This window comes from Oxyura jamaicensis, chromosome 2, assembly GCF_011077185.1.
Source record: "Oxyura jamaicensis isolate SHBP4307 breed ruddy duck chromosome 2, BPBGC_Ojam_1.0, whole genome shotgun sequence".
NCBI classification, from domain to species: Eukaryota; Metazoa; Chordata; class Aves; order Anseriformes; family Anatidae; genus Oxyura; species Oxyura jamaicensis.
The window spans coordinates 16,655,654-16,673,332 of record NC_048894.1 but is presented as its reverse complement, the minus strand read 5'-3'; the positions used below and the strand labels follow the sequence as shown (position 1 = coordinate 16,673,332).

Here is a 17,679-nt window from a genome sequence, read left to right as displayed (position 1 = left end):
CCTACATCCTGATAGGGTTATCATCATCTCCTTCATGCTCCTTTCCTCCCATTAGAGACAGAAGAGTGCTTAGATCATTATGCTTCTTTATCTACGACCCTTCATAACTTCGTTTTCTTTTTTTCTAAGATTTTCTTCAATCTTAAAGAGAACACATCAGTTTAAAACTGTATTCTGAAAAGACAGGTAGAGCATTAGACAGAAAAACAGTCACGCATCTATAACATCACCCTCCACTGCTCGCAGTAGCAGCATTCACAGAGCAGACATTCCCTGGTTTTAAGCAGTTTCACACTGTAGTTTCCAAAGCAGTACTGAGTTTAATAAATTCCCCAACGCTCACTGGTTGAAGCAGCAAAAAAGCTTTGTTTTACTGTTCTACTGTATAGCGCCAGAACAAATTATTGTTGGCTACAGAATGCAAGCCTTAACCTAAGGTTCATACTTACAGTTGTTATTCTTCAGCTGTCAAACTGAAGAGGAATATCAATAAGCCACATAAATCTGTAAATGCTGATTAAAATGCAAAAGGAGAATCAGACGATGTACAGCAGAATTACAAGCTTCCAGAAAACGTACTCATCTCCCCATGGAAGAGTGATGTTCCAGTGTGTCTCAGGTTGTTACTTAAAAGTGTTTGGACTGTGTATCAGCAAACATCAGCTCCTGGAAGATTTCAGTAAAAAGGCATGTCCTAACATTAAAGTATCACTTTCTGACTTGTAAGTAAAACTGAAGTAGAACACCTCCACTTGAAATATTTAATTATGCAAGAAATCTAAATCTCGTATCCAATTTTCTTTCACCAAAACCTCTTTATCCTCAACATTACAGTAACTTCATTTATTCTTAACATTAACAGGTGCTGTTTGAATCCGGTGCCAAAGAGAGGATAGGACACAAGCATAATATTACATTTGGAAACACGAGTGAAATTTGGCAGAAGCTGATGTGTTGAGGTATCTAAGACACTGCACATGTGCTCCTTGCAATGCACTGTGCCAACTCTGAAAACTACACCACGCTAAGGTAAGATGTCTCACGGGTCAGATGTATGGACTGCACTTGCTCCATACTCCAGACAACACAGGGTACAAAAAACAAACCCACAATGCCCCTCCACATGCACACATTTTCCTTCCACATCACAGCCAACCCCAAAAGGGTGCACTCATACCAGTGTTCACAGTAATTTTCATTAGTGCTTCTTTACTTACTTTATAGCCTATCTTTCAAAGATGAAATGAATAATGCATCCTGCTGCAGCGCACTAAATAAACAGACCCTGGGAATCAGGTAAGCTGAATATATGCCACTTTCTCTCAGAGCTGCACAATTTTGGGGCACATATCAAACCCATACATTCTGCCTCTGAGTTTCCGTCCTCATGTTTTCAACTGTTCCATACGAACCATTCAGGGCATGACACACCACCTTTCTCCAGTAAGGAAGGACAATCCCATCACCTTTTGTGCACACTGTCACAGAAAGCCAAAGCACCTTTTTCTGATACCACAGCATATGTTTCATAGCATGCAGGAATTGTATAGCTAAAGAAATTATTCATTCACTGAGACAACTATTGTCTCCCACTGAGAACTCCAGATCTAATAGGCTTCAGCTAAGAAGCAATAGGTAACATTTCCATGGTTTCATTGAGTAAAATTGTTAACTTTTTTTTTTTCCAAGGTAAATAACCCATTAAGAGCCAAAGTTGGCTGAATTTCATTCTCTTACAACTTTGCCCAAATGAAACTCCCATTTCACATAGGGAGCAGGCAACGTGGAGATACACATACATGAAAACACACCCATTAAGTTTGGTTTTGGAAGTCAATGCTCTGGAAGTTTAAGAGCCAATAAGTTTCCCAGCTAGGTTATCCCCTTCTAAGATCTCCCATTTTCGGTAACCCTGCCTTTTTTATCTGAAGAGAGAAGGATTTTTTTCACACAAGTATTACATCACTTAGAAACTACAAAGAACAACGTTTCTTCAACTTGGGAAGTAGCTTTATAGTTGGGTCTCCCATTATAGCCTGAACATGCAGGTATTAAAAGCATCTTCCTAACACAAGACTGCAGGAAGTGGTAAGGAATTTAGTTTCTAATTAATATAAGGCTTACATGAATGCCTAAGGTACAGCCTAGTTTCCTACTAACCAGCTTCACTGCCCCAGCACTCCGCAGTATGGATGTCAAATTCTAGCCAAGCCATCAGTCCCATCAGCATATGCCCTTATGTGCCGGCCTCCGTACTTCTGTAGCCAGGAGCCTAATCTTTACGAGCTGCAGTGTTGAACATTAGAAGACTTAAGCTCTTTTTTAAACCTGGGATATAAAACCTTCCAGTGCATTATAAACAGTGCTAAGTGTTTGTTTTACTTTTTCCAACACATCAGCGCTTAGGATTTTAAGTAGAAGGAAAGTAGGTCAGGTTTTCCTACTGAAGCTTTTCCAACCTTTATTTTCTGTAAATTCTACCAAATGCATCTGCCTTTTACATCTTTCATTAACATCTTAAGAATACAAACCTCTGAAGTGCACTTCAATTTATCAAAAGCCTTAAGAGTAGCAAGCATCTATAAATACAGAGAAATATTTAAGCCTAAATCCATTTTTTTGTTACTGTGTACTAGGTCTGGCTTATCTCTGATCACAGATTTTTGCAGTAACTCATTATAAATGCACAAGGAATTTGCCTGCACAGATCAGCCACAGAATAGTGATCTGAACATTTAACAGCCTGAGGGGGAAAAAAGGTGGAACCCATGCACTGGAGGGGTGCCTTGAACACTTCCATAGGATCATCTGCATTTCTCAGTGAGAGGACATTCACCAAGTCCCTGCTGATTAGGCAATAGTCTCAGAGTTTAAAATACAGATTTTTCTACCTTCCTGTCTCCATTAGCACACCACACCAACAAGGAAGCTACTATTTGCTCCTTTTATCAGCAGTAGTACAAAGAGTAAGGCACACCCTGCTGAAGCAACTGGAAAAACCTGCTATGTGAGAGCAGACAAGCAAGCACCCAAACCTTCATTCACCTCGCTCCACGTTTCAACAGGGATGTGGCCTTAGCCTAGCTGGGAAAAGCTGAGCAGAAAAGCAAGGCCTGGGCATAAACACAGCAAGGTAATTCCTAAAGAAGAAGAAGGAAAAAAAAATTAAACTAAAAGGACAATCCTGGCACAAGACCTGGTTATTGCCAACTGATCTTGAACAAACTGAGGCTGAATATTGCAAGTAGGTTCCCCATGCTGAGCACAATTTAGCTCTGGAACAGGCTTCTAATTAAAGTCGTGGGGGAAAAGGCCCAGCTGGTTTTGAGGCAGAGCTCCATATGTCTATGGCTGTATGCTGAAGCTTGCAAGAGCATGGAAATAAACTTGATGAATAGGGAGGTCCTTTCCTGTCCCACATTCCTCAGAGAACAATAACTGTCAACCAAACAGCATCGCTCCGATACAGCTCGAAGATACAACCATCTGTCAGGCAGTACCAAACAATAATTAGACCAGAGAAAGCAAAAACACATGAATGTCATAGCAGGACAAACTTCGACAAGAATAAACTTCACAGAGGATCTTTTCACGAATGTCTTAGACTCACAACCACGCTTCCTGTAATTTCGTAACAGAAATTTATTTGTTCCCTTTGCAAACACGAGATGCACCCAGCACACCTCTCGTTCCCACATCTGGAAGCGCTCAGCTTAGCTGTTCACGCAGCTAGCAGCCCCAGCACCTGCACGCCCAGTATCCTGCACACACGCAGCAGATCACCCACCCCACAACCACGTTACGGCCAGCACACCCAACAGTCCCTCTGCTTGCTGCAGTCACTCACCATTCAGCTTGGGCAGGATGATTCGGAACCAGCTGGCACCTGCTTTGCTACTGAAGGCTTCACACAGCCATTTCTGCACACGTCATTAACCAGAAAACTGCCGCAACCACTGTGGTGTAGGACCACCCTGGTAAGACAGGATCTGCTCACAGAGACCCCATATTCTTTCAGACTAAGCATTTGAAGAGCAGATGGTCTTTCAGGATCACCAACCTTTCCACTTGCTTGACATCTAAGATGTACATAACGAAGTACGCGAGCTGGTCTAATAAAGAGTATTTGCCTCCACCTACGAGTCTTTCAAGCTAGGAGACCATTTCACCCTACTGGGTCCAGGCTGGGGGTGGGGAGTGGGAGGAGGATCTCGTATCTTTGTTTATTATTGCAACGTACCTGAAATTGAAGACAAACAGCACAATATTTTTGGCTGATTGGCTCCACCTGTTTATGCACAAAGTCACTGAGCACATCACGCATCTACTGTTCCCCTCCTATGTGCCCATACCGAAATGCAGCAACTGAGGGTGTAGCATGAGTGCTCGTCAGGAACTGTACACATAAAGCAAACCAAAACACAACTATTTTCTATTTCTTATAAAATGCAAGCTCGGGACACTCAAGGAAATTACCTGGCAGCTGCCAAAAGAGCAAACTATAGGAAATATTTTTTTCTATACAATATCTAGGTTAAGTTACAATAGCTATAGCCTGTCTATTCAGGTAGCACTTGAGACATCTTGAGAACAAGTCCTTGAGTGGCTGCTGAACAGAACAGAGCAGACACAGCCTGTCAGAGCCTAAAGTTTTGACAACAATCCTTGTCAGCAGCCAGGCTGCTACACCAAAACACAGGCTGCTGTATAGCCATTATTGTTCTTTACTCCTAAACATTCTCTCCCAGTCATTTCTGAAGAAAGTATGACAGCTCTTACGTTCTCATCAGGAGACCTCCCTTCGTTAACACACCATTTCAGCTTCCTTTTTGCAGTTGATTTCCCCTCTCCCTACTCCCTTGCAAAACTGCTGTGGTCAAACACACAGAAAAGTTTAGCAGAACAAGAATAAAGCTTGTGTCTGAGCAGTGAAGTTTACATAAAATATAACTGTATTTTTTCAGCTTCATTCTGCTGGTGAAGCACAGAGCAAGGTAGCTGCAGGAGAACGTTACAATCCATTCTTAGTTTGTATCACACCACATTTTCCTCTACTATTTCAGTACATATGGTTATACTAGAATACCAACACTTTTTTAGACTTGTCATCAGAATAGCACACACTTACATTCACTGTAAGTGCCTGCAGATCTGATTTATAGTATATTCCAGACATATGACTGTATAATTCAGACAAGCTTAAAAAAGTACGCTGAAAGAAGATACTACCAAGGACTTCCCACTGGCTCTGCTAAGCGTAAGAGGACATATTTTACTTGACCTACCCTACTAATCTCAGTAAATTGGACCTCAGCAACAGATGCAAAGCTCAAGTGACCACTTACAAATCCTTAATGCTGCTCCACCTCCAGCCTTTGATCAGTTTTCCTCTGAAAGTACCAAATGGACCTGTGCTCCGGGCCTATGCAGCAGGCTCCTCTTAGTCCAGAAGCTGATCTCTGGTACCAGGAAGCAGGGTTACTGCTCCCAGCTTCAGCTGCACTGCTCCCTATGACAAACAGAACGGCATACATTGGGATACAACGATAAATTTTAGATCTAAGGAGTTCAGAGACTGGCTTGGTTATTTTGCTATAGGATTTGAAACCAAATTACAGAATTACTATAATACCATATAACTGCATGCCACCATTTACATTTGACAGTCTGACCCAAAAGTAGCTAAAATGTATGATGAAAAATCTACATTCAGACAGCTTTCATTCCTCTGGATATTACAAACCCATAAGCACACAAATTGCTTGAAACGTAATTCACCTTTGCACAAAATTAAGTTAAACTAGAATTGTTAGAAAGAGTATTTTGGATCACAAATTGCCTTTATTTACCCCATGGGTCCTCACCCATGTTTGTACTAAAAACATAAACACTGAACTCTTCAGAAACACTGTAAGCATTACAAAGCAATTAAAAGGAAAACCTCTCTATACAAAACTAACTTCTTAGCACTTGGAAAACATTCAGGCAGTAAGAATTAAACCTATCTGAAAAGTACTATCTTACCCTCTTCTGCTTCTTCCAGGCTTCACCCATGGAAAATTTACAGGATTCCCCCTCAGACATCCTTCCTACTACCCTATGCTGAACCCTGGCCAGGCTCCAGCAGGCTGGAGGATTTTGCTATGTCACTGCAGTGACAGCAAAAACCTGTGTCCAACGTGGCAAGTTTGGTTATTTGGTGTGTGTTTGTGTGTGTATTTAAGTATATTATTTTGAAACAAAACTTTCAGAAATACCATCTTTGAAACTTGAATGGGGTGACTCCTGTACACAAATTCTGGATCTCAAGCATGTTGTTTACGCCAAGTGTCAGGCTGATAAAGTCACGTAAACTTGCAGTTTTAATACCAAGTTTATTTTTCCCTTCTTCATTTGTATTTAATACCAAGCTCCCAGACCTACATAGATCATTCTGGCAGCTGGTACAATTGCATGCCAAGTCACAAGCTAAAGACTCCGACACCAAAATGTCAAACCAGCGACCCTCTGATGAGGGTTAAGAAATAGCAAAAGAAATCTGCCTTCCAGAACACGGCCTGGTTGAGCTACATGGAGACAAGGTCTCAGCATCACATCAGCAACTTTCTATGGAGAAGCCCAAGCCAACCTGCTCATACTGTTCTCTTTGGCGTTGCCTAACACAAAAAAGTAAACGCAGAACACTATGCCCCTTGACAAGATGGGTCACTGACTAGGAACCACTGACCTAGACAGCGGTACTGTGACATTAATTCATAACCAGAATTCAAACGCTAGAGCTGGAACCAGTTTCTTACTTGGACACCAAAGTAGTTCATCCCTTGACTCTTTTTAAAGTGTTTTTATTATTATTATTATTATTATTATTTTATTATTTAAAGTCTTTACCATCCCTCTTTTAGTTACAAGATTCATGTAGGATCCAATAGATTACATTAGCTTTCCCTTGAGCTTTACTTTTTCCAAGGATACAGTATAACTATTCTCTTCCAACGATTTTTTTTCCTGAAATGTGCTGATTTTATCAAAAGAATGGTGAGCACCTTGGCCTAGGAAATGTTTCATTGCCAAAGGAGGCAGGGAAGACTCATCAGTAAGAGAGGAGTGGTGCAACAATTATCTCAACTTTCAAGGTCAAAAGTAGGAGTTGTACACACACACACAAAAAAAAATCCATGCTCCTTACAGTAAGTGCTGTCTTGTACTTGAGTACATACATACACTATAAAATAATGTTTATGTACAGCAAAAATGCATGCAAGAGGGAGTTTATACATAAAAACATCCAACATTCATGGAAAAAAATGTAATTGCAACTAAGAGGAAATGTGTAGCTTCCAATGTATGTGTAACTTCTAACTTGGACACTAACTTCTAAGTGTCTCTGCAACAATGCAAACACTAGATTTCAGGTTACTTTTTCTATTACAGTCTATATCCAGCTAAGATTATAATGTGGAAAATAAAAAAAACAATGCAACATTTGGCAAAAACTAACCAGACATGAAGCTTTCATGCTGGCTCTGGCACATTCTCACTTCTCTGCCAGGGAAACAAGGCTGTCAGCTGCCATCTATGCCCATACCAAAGCTCATCTCTTCAGTCTGCATTCCAGTGTGGAGATAACATCTGGGCATACTGCTCAGGAATGAGTTCTGGAGAAGAACAGGCCCAGTCACTACTTACTAATTCAGAGCAGTGTATTACTACATTTAGTGGGCTAGTATTACAGTAGTTACTACATTTTACAAGGTCTCTAAGTGTTCTGAGAATAACGCAGAAATCTGTTTCTCTGATGGCAACAAAAGAGATGAAGGAGAACAAAATTTCATTAGAAGATGCAAGGCAGCAACAGGAGTGAGGCACTAACATTTGTTAATGCAGAATGAAACCCTGTGAGAAAGAGGGCAACATATGCTTTAAATGATAGAAGAGCATGTAGGTCACAAGGCCAACGCTAATGGGACACAAAGGGAAACTTCAGCACTGTGCTTATTGCACTCCCAATTCCACTTAAAGAAAAGGGAAATCAGCATTTGCATTTGACCAGCCAGGGAATCAGAAGCAGCTGGCTGCAAGGAAAGGGACAAAGACATGTAGACACAAAGGCTGGATGTGGTGCTTAGGGACATGGTTTAGCGGGTGACATTGGTAGTAGGGTGATGCCTGGACCAGATGATCTTGGAGGGCTTTTCCAACCTTAATGATTCCAGGACCTCCCCAGAGTCACCTGCCTTACAGCCTGGGAGCCAGGAGCACGGGAAGCGTGCTGAGTGCTCAGCACAGACCACGGCATCTCCCACCATGGCCAGTGCAGACACTGGCAACACTCCTCCTCTCATCCCAGAGCTGAGGAACTGCACGAGCTGCAAACCAGCAGGCAAATATTTAGCCAGAAGCACCAAACTGTAAGACAACATTTGCTTTTTGGACAACTGGGAGTAACTTCATTTACTATTTAGATCTTTGCAGGCTGGGCAAATGTGTTAATTGAGATTTCTTATGTAACTGCTCTGACATATTAGAAACTTAATACAAAGACACTGAGCAGCCACACGAGGTCCAATTACTTAAATGAACATTTTCCTATTCCTGGAGTGTGGCATTACACGTGTTAGCTTTAGCCTGACGTTAGACTGTATCAATGGGCATGCAATGTTTTCAGGAGCCTAGAAATATTCCATTCATAAAATGAAGAGGTTTTCTCTCCTGAAGTACCACTGGCCCCATTTTCCATCCTGTGAATACATGCAGTGCACCTGCTGGCTCCACGTCATCCCCAAGGCTTTTAGCTGTGATGACAGCAGGCTGATTTTACTAAGCTGCAGTGTTTTGATATGTAATGTATGTACCTATTGAACTGATACATGTATGTTAAATATTAATGCTACATCCAAGCTAGATGAAAGCATTAGGGAATTTAGAATAAGTGATTAATTAAGGTGGGGCATTTAATTCCCTGAAGTAAGCCAGCAGTATGCAAAATGGTGAGTTCACTACTCACGTAAAGCACCCAGAATGTCGCCTGTTTTCTTTCAAATTTAATTGCCATCACCCATAGGAAGCCAAAACCACTAGCCAGAGCTCATTAAGTAGTGTGATAAAGCTCAAAGTCTGAGGAATAAAATAGAAATTCAGCATTAGTGAAGTGGCATTTAATCAACTGTCATCATCGATTACACTCGGCCACCTACACAACCAAGTTACAGAATTACGCATAATGTTACAGATGCTGTCTGCATCTACTCATAGAGCAGTAAAAAGGGTATTCAACTAAAAACCACCTTCCTACAGGATGATTTAATTCTTCACTGTAACAGAAATAAGTCTATTACTACCTTTCATTTGCTGAACAGAAGCTAACCACTGGTAAAGAGTTCCCAGACCGAGATCACCTGTCTTTGTATTAGACGTTAGTTATTATGGTTCCTGTGTATTTTTCCAGTTAGTTAAATGTTTCAATGTCTTTCTGTACCTAAAATACTTGAACTCTTCCTCCACAGCTATGGCAGCTACAGACTCTTCTTTTCTGACAAGCTTCTGCATGGGTTTAACACCCTTCCCTCCCCATCTTTTTTTTTCCGCTGATGAAATGAAGGTACTTAACAGTCTGCATTTATCATGGTGGGAAAGTTCAGTGAAAAACCCTAATAAAGATCATTTAGATTCATTCTTAAGTAATAAACATGTATTTATCATGAAATCAGGAATTCAAATAACTCACTGAATACAATACAGTGTTAGAAAACATTTAAAACGTTTTTCAGTTTCTAGGAAGCAAAAGCTGTTTACAGATGGTGTAATGAAGTTTTCAACTCTCCTCCCCGTTGTCAAGCTGCTCCCTCCAGTAACTGCCTTGCTGTTACTCCCTGCCACCCTTGCGGCACTTTGAGAAGTCTCCAGGTCCAGTTGCCCAGGAAGAAATCTTCCTCCACTGCCACAGTCCTGGAGTCAGCTATTTCTGGTCACATTTTCTCTGTTGGTTTGGGTGCACACCATCAGTCAGAAGTAGTGAGCGCACAAGGGGAGGAGCGACGACTTGAGATCCGACAAACACACAACACAGATTTCACGTCCCTGCTAGACTTTACCCTCTGTACACCTTAGTAAGAGAGCAAGCTGCTTGCTCAGAAGGTGGTTTTGGTCACTTCTCCAGCACTGCTAGTGTTTTGCAGCAGACACAAACAGAGGGAACTCCTGGCACTTGCTGGGTGTAGCCACAGCTCCACACAGGTGACAGCATGCATCTTTCCTAAACTCCTTCCAAAAAACAGTTTGCCTGATGACCGACCACTCAGCTGCTGCAGGCTGCTTTTGGTCTCCTTTTGAAACATCCCAATTTCTTGAAGCTGGCAGGTCTCGCTGAGAAGCAGCACACTCACCTCGCCTGACTTGCTGCATGTCTCGCCGCCCAGCCGCATGACACTCAGGGCCGTCAGATGACGGCCAAACGCACCACTCAGCCTGTACTCAAAGCATGCCATTCACAGTTTTATCCCCTGAGGCTCGTTTGCCATTTTGATGCCCTCCCTCGGACTGGTGGTGGCAGCTGGACGGTGGTCCATATCACAGTTCGTGTCGTATTTCAAACACATAACAAGCTTTCAAAGCAGGGAGTCACTCACGACTGGAGCAGCGTAAGACTACTGGGCTGTAGCACTTGTAGGGTCTCTTTAGCACTAGAAAAAAAATCTAGCATCTAATTCTGATGTTATTTAACAGATTTGGATCCTTGGATAAGAAACCTACAACAGCTCAGTGATGCAGGGTGGATGTTCCTTTCCCCATCAGAAAGAACCTGCTAGCACTGAGGTTGGCTTGCCCAAAACTCCGGATTACCTACATGTGTACCAGGAGCTATCGAACCAGATAACCTTGGATACTAAGCAGCAAAGGGCTCCTTTCAGAGCCTGCGTGATCTACAGATGGCAAGAGAGCAGCAGGGAGGGCAGGGCAGGGAGTGCCCAGACAAGGCAGCTCACAAAGGGCTGCTGTTCCCATGGTGGGAGCAGCAGCAGCCGCGCCTTGGGCTGGTGGGAGGGCGAGTGGGGAGTGAGGGCAAGAGAGAAGGAGTGAGAACTTGAGATCCGACACACACACAACCCAGATTTCACATCCCTGATAGATTTTGCCCTCTGTACACCTTAGTAAGAGAGTAAGCTGCTCTTCAGAAGGTGGTTTTGGTCACTTCTCCAGCACTGCTAGTGTCAGGACGATGCAGCTTCAGCTTCCTCCTGTGTGCACACTTCGCTCACAATGCCGTCAGAACACATAAGTTAACTGTGTTCACAGCTTCCCAAATGACCCAGATTACAATGAGATAATTAACTGCTCGCCAACAGCTACTTCATTGAAAACCTCTATCACTGTATCTGCTAGACCATGGAAAAACTGCATTACTGCATCTGTTAAGCCCCTGAGAAGAAATTCAAGGCTGTTGCTTTAGATCAGTTCTCTTCTGCAAGACTTATAAACTGTGATAAAAACACAAAGCTTTCTATCAGCTGAACTTGCAAGTTCTTAAAAAAAATAAAAAAATAAAGAAAAATAAACCTCTCCACCAGCCAGTTGAAGCTTCTGATTTGGCTACACATAGTATGTGAAATATTTATACTCAACTCTTATTTATAATTAACAACGTCAGTTCCATTTCTTTAGATAGCATTCATGGTGTGCTGTCAATGAAACAGCACTTCTGGGTTTCATATACGAAACAATATTGTTCCTTTTGGAACAGATTCATTTGCTGAAGCCAAGCTCAGTACACCAAACAATACATTATGAGTGCAATAAAGATTTTCAATGCTCCTTATATAAATGGATATAGACATTTCCAAGCTCTAAGAAATAATTAGTAGCTCTGAAGCAGTTTTGCTCTACTCTTGAACATGTTGTATGATTTATAGCACAATTTATTTTGTAGTTAGTCATCGTTAACAGTTGGCTGAATTAGCAACACGCTTTCCTACTTTTTCAGAACTTACTCCATCATATACACTGAAATACCATAGGAAAACGTAATCATTCTTGACTTAAAGAGGCTGTCTCTATAAGACAATAAAGCAGCACACCATTAGAATTAAGAATTCTTATCCCACATATTGGTACACCAGTGTTTCACAGTTATATTTATTAATGCTAAGAAGAATATAAAACTATTCTTGGTCTCTCATCCTAATCCACACACTGTTGAGGACCAGAGAAAACAAATGACTGTCTAATCCAGTATCAAAAGACTATTGGCAGAAGAGTATTCATAAAGTAATCCTACCTGCAAGGCCGTCTTTACTTCAACATGGGCTTAAGATACACATTTTCCAGACTGTAGATTCTATGGAACCTGAAGAAAAAAGGAAAAGTATTATGACATTAGTGTTGGAAACATTAAGTATCTTCATGCTTTTATTCTAAAAGTTAAGAGCATATATTCCTAACAATCATTTCTCTACAAAGCCTTGCAAAAATAAGAAAAGTCAGAAGAGACTTTTAGTTAGGGAGTAGGGTGGGGGGATGAGGAGCTGCAAATTGTTCTCCATCCATGCCTATCCTAGGCAAATTCATCTTAAAGGAGCAATTAAACTTATTTCAAAATATGCATAGATAAGGTTTGTCTACCTTATAAACATCCAGAAGACTTCATATGTACATAATCACATTTTATACGTGAACACCACAAGTCTGGGTACAAACTAGTACAGGTTAGCCTTCTCCTACTGTTCTTCAAGTCCAAATTCAAATACCCTTCAAGCATGCGTGACTTGATGCTTACAGTAAACGTGCTCATTCCTTTGCTACATGGTAACTAATTATTCTGCTTTGGAGAGTCAGCAATAACCTCAAAACCATCACTAGCTGTGCATGCTGACATTTAGCAAGTTTCTTTTTCAACGCTCCACCTGGCATCGTGTGCTGCCTACTCCTCATGCAGACACAGAGGACCTGATGTTCCAAGTCCTGATGTTCCCTCCTGGCAGCGGGCTGCAGGAGCAGCAGCGGCGTAACACAGCACAGAGGGTGCTTGGGGAAAAGAACCACAGCAAACACCTCTACATGCAAGGCAAGAGCTTAACACTCAAAACAGCAGAAAACCTCAAGACAGGGCTGCTCTTTCAGCATTTGTTTCATCATGTCCTTCTCACGTTGCTTATGACAGCGATCGCACCTCCCATTGTATAAATCTATGTGGCTTTACAGTATCATTTGTAGGTACAGTTGATAGATTCTTTCAGTGATTACCTTTAAATACAGATGTTATGCCAGATGTAAATAATGAGTTAATTTCAGGAGCTTCTCACTGCAGGTATGTGATAGAATTATTGCACCGCTGACCACACTGCACACCGTTAAAGATCTGTGAAAGCTCAAGGTTTTGTTCTTTAAAACTAACAAAGAATTGCCTAGCTGATTATTTTTTTTCTATTAAAATACTCTTTCTTTCATTAAGATATAACATACTACATACTTCAAGGGTTCACTGTCCAAATCTTTTTATTGAGACTGGATTTTAACTTGACTTGTGTTTTTATTCAAGTTACCCAAGAACAGCAATAGCAGGCTCATATTAGCCTTCACAGCACTGAATTGAAAATTCAGAAATAAGACATGGGCTACAGTAACAAGATGCGATCCCAAGGGATTAAAGATACTGAAATCCTTTTACATTAGCTGCTCATCTTTTCTCCATAGCTAGCAACTGGGACATGAAGTCCATTTTAAACGTGATTCATAATGTAGATTGTTAAACCATTTTCAGGACAACACCTGGGGGCCACAAAACTAGTCTGCTTAATGCTATTGCTGAAGAACACATGGGATTTGTTATCCTTCCAGAGGGGGGGGGGGATATTTAACTTATATTCCCTGCTAGTTAGGCATAAAGAATATATAGATATTTTTTAAAAACATCAAAGTAAAGTTCTGTGCATCTTCAGACGAGCTATTTTTGGTATTCCCCTAAATGCAAGACTGCTAACTGAAAGAAAGAGCGTGTTGAAGCAACATTAATCACTGTCCTTGGAAACTCACTTGTCAAAGAATTTTCCTGAAGGCCTCATGGTAACCCTCAAAATGGTCCTGGAAAATACACCAATGCAGAGCCAAAGCTGTTCTCAGACCTGCCATAACCACATGGGACAGAGCAAGTGCTCTGAGCTGTCAAGGGATGTTAAGGACACTGCACTGCAAATGTTATCTGAAATGTACCAAGTAATGCTTGCTCCCTGCCTCTGTACTTCAGTACTAAAACAGGTCAAAGAAATATTACATAAGTATGATATTGCTTGTGAGGTCAATACCCATGACCCACTGAAAGCAGGTATAAACTAGTTGTTATATATTTCTAAGACTAAAATTAGGGAAGGACAAATGAATATACTGTATTTTTGCCTTAATGAACCATGCACAGTAGCAACCAGGAGAAAAACTTTCCCGGAGATGGAGCAGGAAGAATATATACACCACGGGCTAGGATTAAGCTGTATTAGCACAACTATGCAGGAAGCTTTCAGGACTTCTACACGTAACTCACCTGGCTCTAGGTGGTGAAACTCGCTTAATTCACTGCAACAGCTTTCAAGAGGAGGCACAGTGGGAGACAGCTAACAGACACTTTGCTAGCAGCAAGACCAGATTTTTTCCTACTATTACTTATTATCATAGCAAGTTCTACAGTAATCCTTAACACGGAAGAACCAGTTAAGGGGGAAAGACGCCACTGAACTTCTTTTCTTAGATCCCTTCTGCTCCCTTCCATATGCTAGCGATAAATGAAAGGCTCAAGCATGCCCGGGTGCATGTTGCATAAAAAGGAGAGATTCAGCACAGGAAAGCACAACCAAAGTTCCAGTTTTCCGTGAAAGGCAACGCTGCAACATCATAAGAACAGATGGGCGTTCCAGCAGTTTCCAACAGCATCTTTGTGAGAACCACAGGACTCCCACCAGGCACGCAGGAAAGGGCTGGAAGCTGTCACTTAGCAAGCTTACTTGTGACTGTTTCCTATCAGGAGCTGGGAAGTCCTGAAAATCTGAACAAAATTGCAAATAAGCATCTAATGTAATAGTACATTATCTCACAGTGTCCTGCCTCTAATGGGGACTGCTGATGGATGCCTGAAGAAGAGAACAAGCACAAACACACGGCAACGCTTCCTGAGTGCTCCCTGCCACTTGACAGCAATGTGCGGCTCTAGGACCTCCTCCGCCTCCTTTCCAGCGTACATATGAAGGTAGAAAGATGTTCACATTAAACTCCGAGGCTATTCTGAGTCTGAGATCATTTAAATCAACTTTTCACCATTTCGGTTGCTGCTCTACTCTTTCCATTGTGTTGAATACACAGGCAGAGCAGAAACCCATGGGTCCCCTCTATTATGCCCCTAGCCCGAAAATATTAAATCCTAAAACCCAAATTAACTGTTGCTTTTAGAACCTGCGTGCAATCGCCGTTCGGAGCACAACAAGCCTTGCTCAACCCAGCGGTGACATGTAGCGAAATCCGCATGCCGGTCCTACGTGAGATTAGAGATTTAATCATCCGCATCCCCCAAAGTGTTGTTTGCTCTCATTAAGCGTATAACAAAGCTGTAAATTAAGTAAGACCTTCCTGTAAATACTGCCAAGAAGTAAACATCCCTGAAGGAGGATGATAATGGATCGCAGTGAAATTTTAATTACTATTTTACAATGGATATATATGGAAGATGGGGTTAACAACGCATTATGAGCAGATCTCATTAAAACTGGGATCTGGAGCGAAGAAAACTCGAAATAAGAACTCCAGAACCGGCTCGGAAGAAATAAAGCGTGACAAACAGGCGAGGAAATTCCGTGCCGGGGACCTGGTGGGGGCTGAGTGCGCTGTGGGGGTGCGCCCCCGGTACAGCCCAGCACCCGGGGTCCCCCCGCGGGGGCCATCTTGGAGCGGGGGGACAACACCGGCGCCCACTCCCCTCTCCCCCCATATCCCCCCCACACGGTGCTACGTACCCCCCCAGGCCCCGGGGAGGCTCCGGGCTCCTACCTGCGGCCGGGCTGCCTGGTGGCGGCGAGCACTCCGCAGCCTCCCGCCCTCCCTGTGCCCGCCGAGCCGCGCCGCGCCTTGCTCCCCTCAGCCCCAGCCCCGCCGCCGCAGCCGCCGCCGGGCCGGGTCGGGCCCCGCCCCCCGGGGGTCGGGCTCGGCGGGAGCGCGCAGAGCCCAACGGCCGCTCGTCCCCGCGCCCGCAAGGCCAGGCTGAGAGAGGCTCACGCGCTCTGATTGGATAAGGGCAGGGAGGGCGGTGCGGAGCGGAGCGCTGATTGGCCATGGGGAAGGCTGAGGCCCGCCTCCCGGGCGGTGAGTGACGGGCGGTGTGAGGGGCTGAGGCGGCACCGAGCCCCCCTCATGTGGCGTGTGTGGGGTCCGTGGGGCAGGGCCGTGTGCCTGCCCATGGCACAGTGGGGCAGGGCTCTGTGCCTCCTCAGGGCACACTGTGCTCCCACCTCTACGCAAATCAATGTGTGTTGGGCAGGTGTCTGCCTTCTGGGGTTGTTTTTTAGGTGACAAATCATGGCGAGGATTCTTCCAGTGGAGGAAGCACCCAAGGGTGCCAAAGGCACCTGTGTGCAGCAGCACGGCTGTCCGAAGGACACAACGACCAGCACTTGGGGCCCCTTCGCACAAGGGCAGCCCTAGCCTGTGCTGGTGTGATTAGCTTCTGCTCACCTCGAGATACAGCATTGCAGGTGTCTTTGGGCAGCTTTAATTCCGTGCGGAGAGGGGCTTTTCAGGGTGGTCTTCAAGCAGAAGTTTGAGGAACATTTTTGATGGTGGCAACAGCCCACTGAGCTGCATCAGCAGTTGCCGAACACTCTTGGTTTGGGGGCAGATTTATCACTATAATGCAACTAATCTCATTCAACCTCCTCTGTTCTTCCTGTTCAATTTATCATTTTAGTCTTTGGCACTCTACAGAACTACACAGTTCATGTTCTCCATCATTTTTGGTTTATATCAGCAAATTATTAACAATTACTTCCTTCTTATCCATATCTTCAAAGACTTGGGACGTGGTCCTTCCTTTTGTGATCCATCAGCATCTAAAGCATTTCTGAAAGGAAACTGGTTGAACATATAAGGTTAGTTTGGGCATAAATTATTGTAATGTAGAGTAATTACAATGCCTAGAGGTGCTAGACACTTCGAAATACAGCCCAGTTTCAGGATAAATCCATAGTTTTTGCATTTTTCAGGACCATACTTTTAATATTCGTCTCACCTTCCTTTTAAATAAATTAAACAAGATTAAACAAGTGCCAAGCTAATAATTTCCTTCTTTTTATGTTGACTACCCCCCAAGTACTTTTTCATTTCTGCAGACTTAACCTCATTTGGCAAATTAGGTTCTGAGTTCTGACACTTTGTGTGCAAGCTTTTAGTTGAGGCCAAGCTGTTGTAGGAGAAAGTTAAATTCCTCGGGATGAGAGCGCTGACAGATTCTAAGCAACAAAACTCCAAAACAAGGCTTCCAGCCAGAAAGATGAATTGCCATCGTACCCATCCAAGTATTACCGTTCTTTTCCTATTATAGGAAACAGTGTTTGGCAAGAGTGGGCTGAGCCCTCCATCCGTTCTGAAAAAGGGCATATTCTCCACAAACCCAGCACAAAGCAGCTCCAGCAAGGTGACCACTCCCATTTGATA

At 43.0% G+C, this 17,679-nt stretch overlaps 1 protein-coding gene across 7 annotated transcripts in view; it reads right to left on the bottom strand.

Moving 5' to 3' along the window:
- The window catches only part of MPP7 (membrane palmitoylated protein 7), a 146,146-nt gene extending 129,997 nt beyond the window's left edge, over positions 1-16,149 (bottom strand). For 6 of the 7 annotated variants that reach the window (XM_035317682.1, XM_035317685.1, XM_035317683.1 and 3 more), the window contains exons 1-2: positions 16,021-16,149; positions 12,272-12,340 (exon numbers count right to left, since the gene is read on the bottom strand). The gene's annotated coding sequence lies outside the window, so the exon portion shown is untranslated. Of the gene's footprint in view, positions 1-5,345; positions 5,482-12,271; positions 12,341-16,020 lie in introns of those variants that run through there. The other variant, XM_035317684.1, reaches the window with a different exon arrangement.
- Between the last annotated feature and the right edge of the window lie 1,530 nt (positions 16,150-17,679).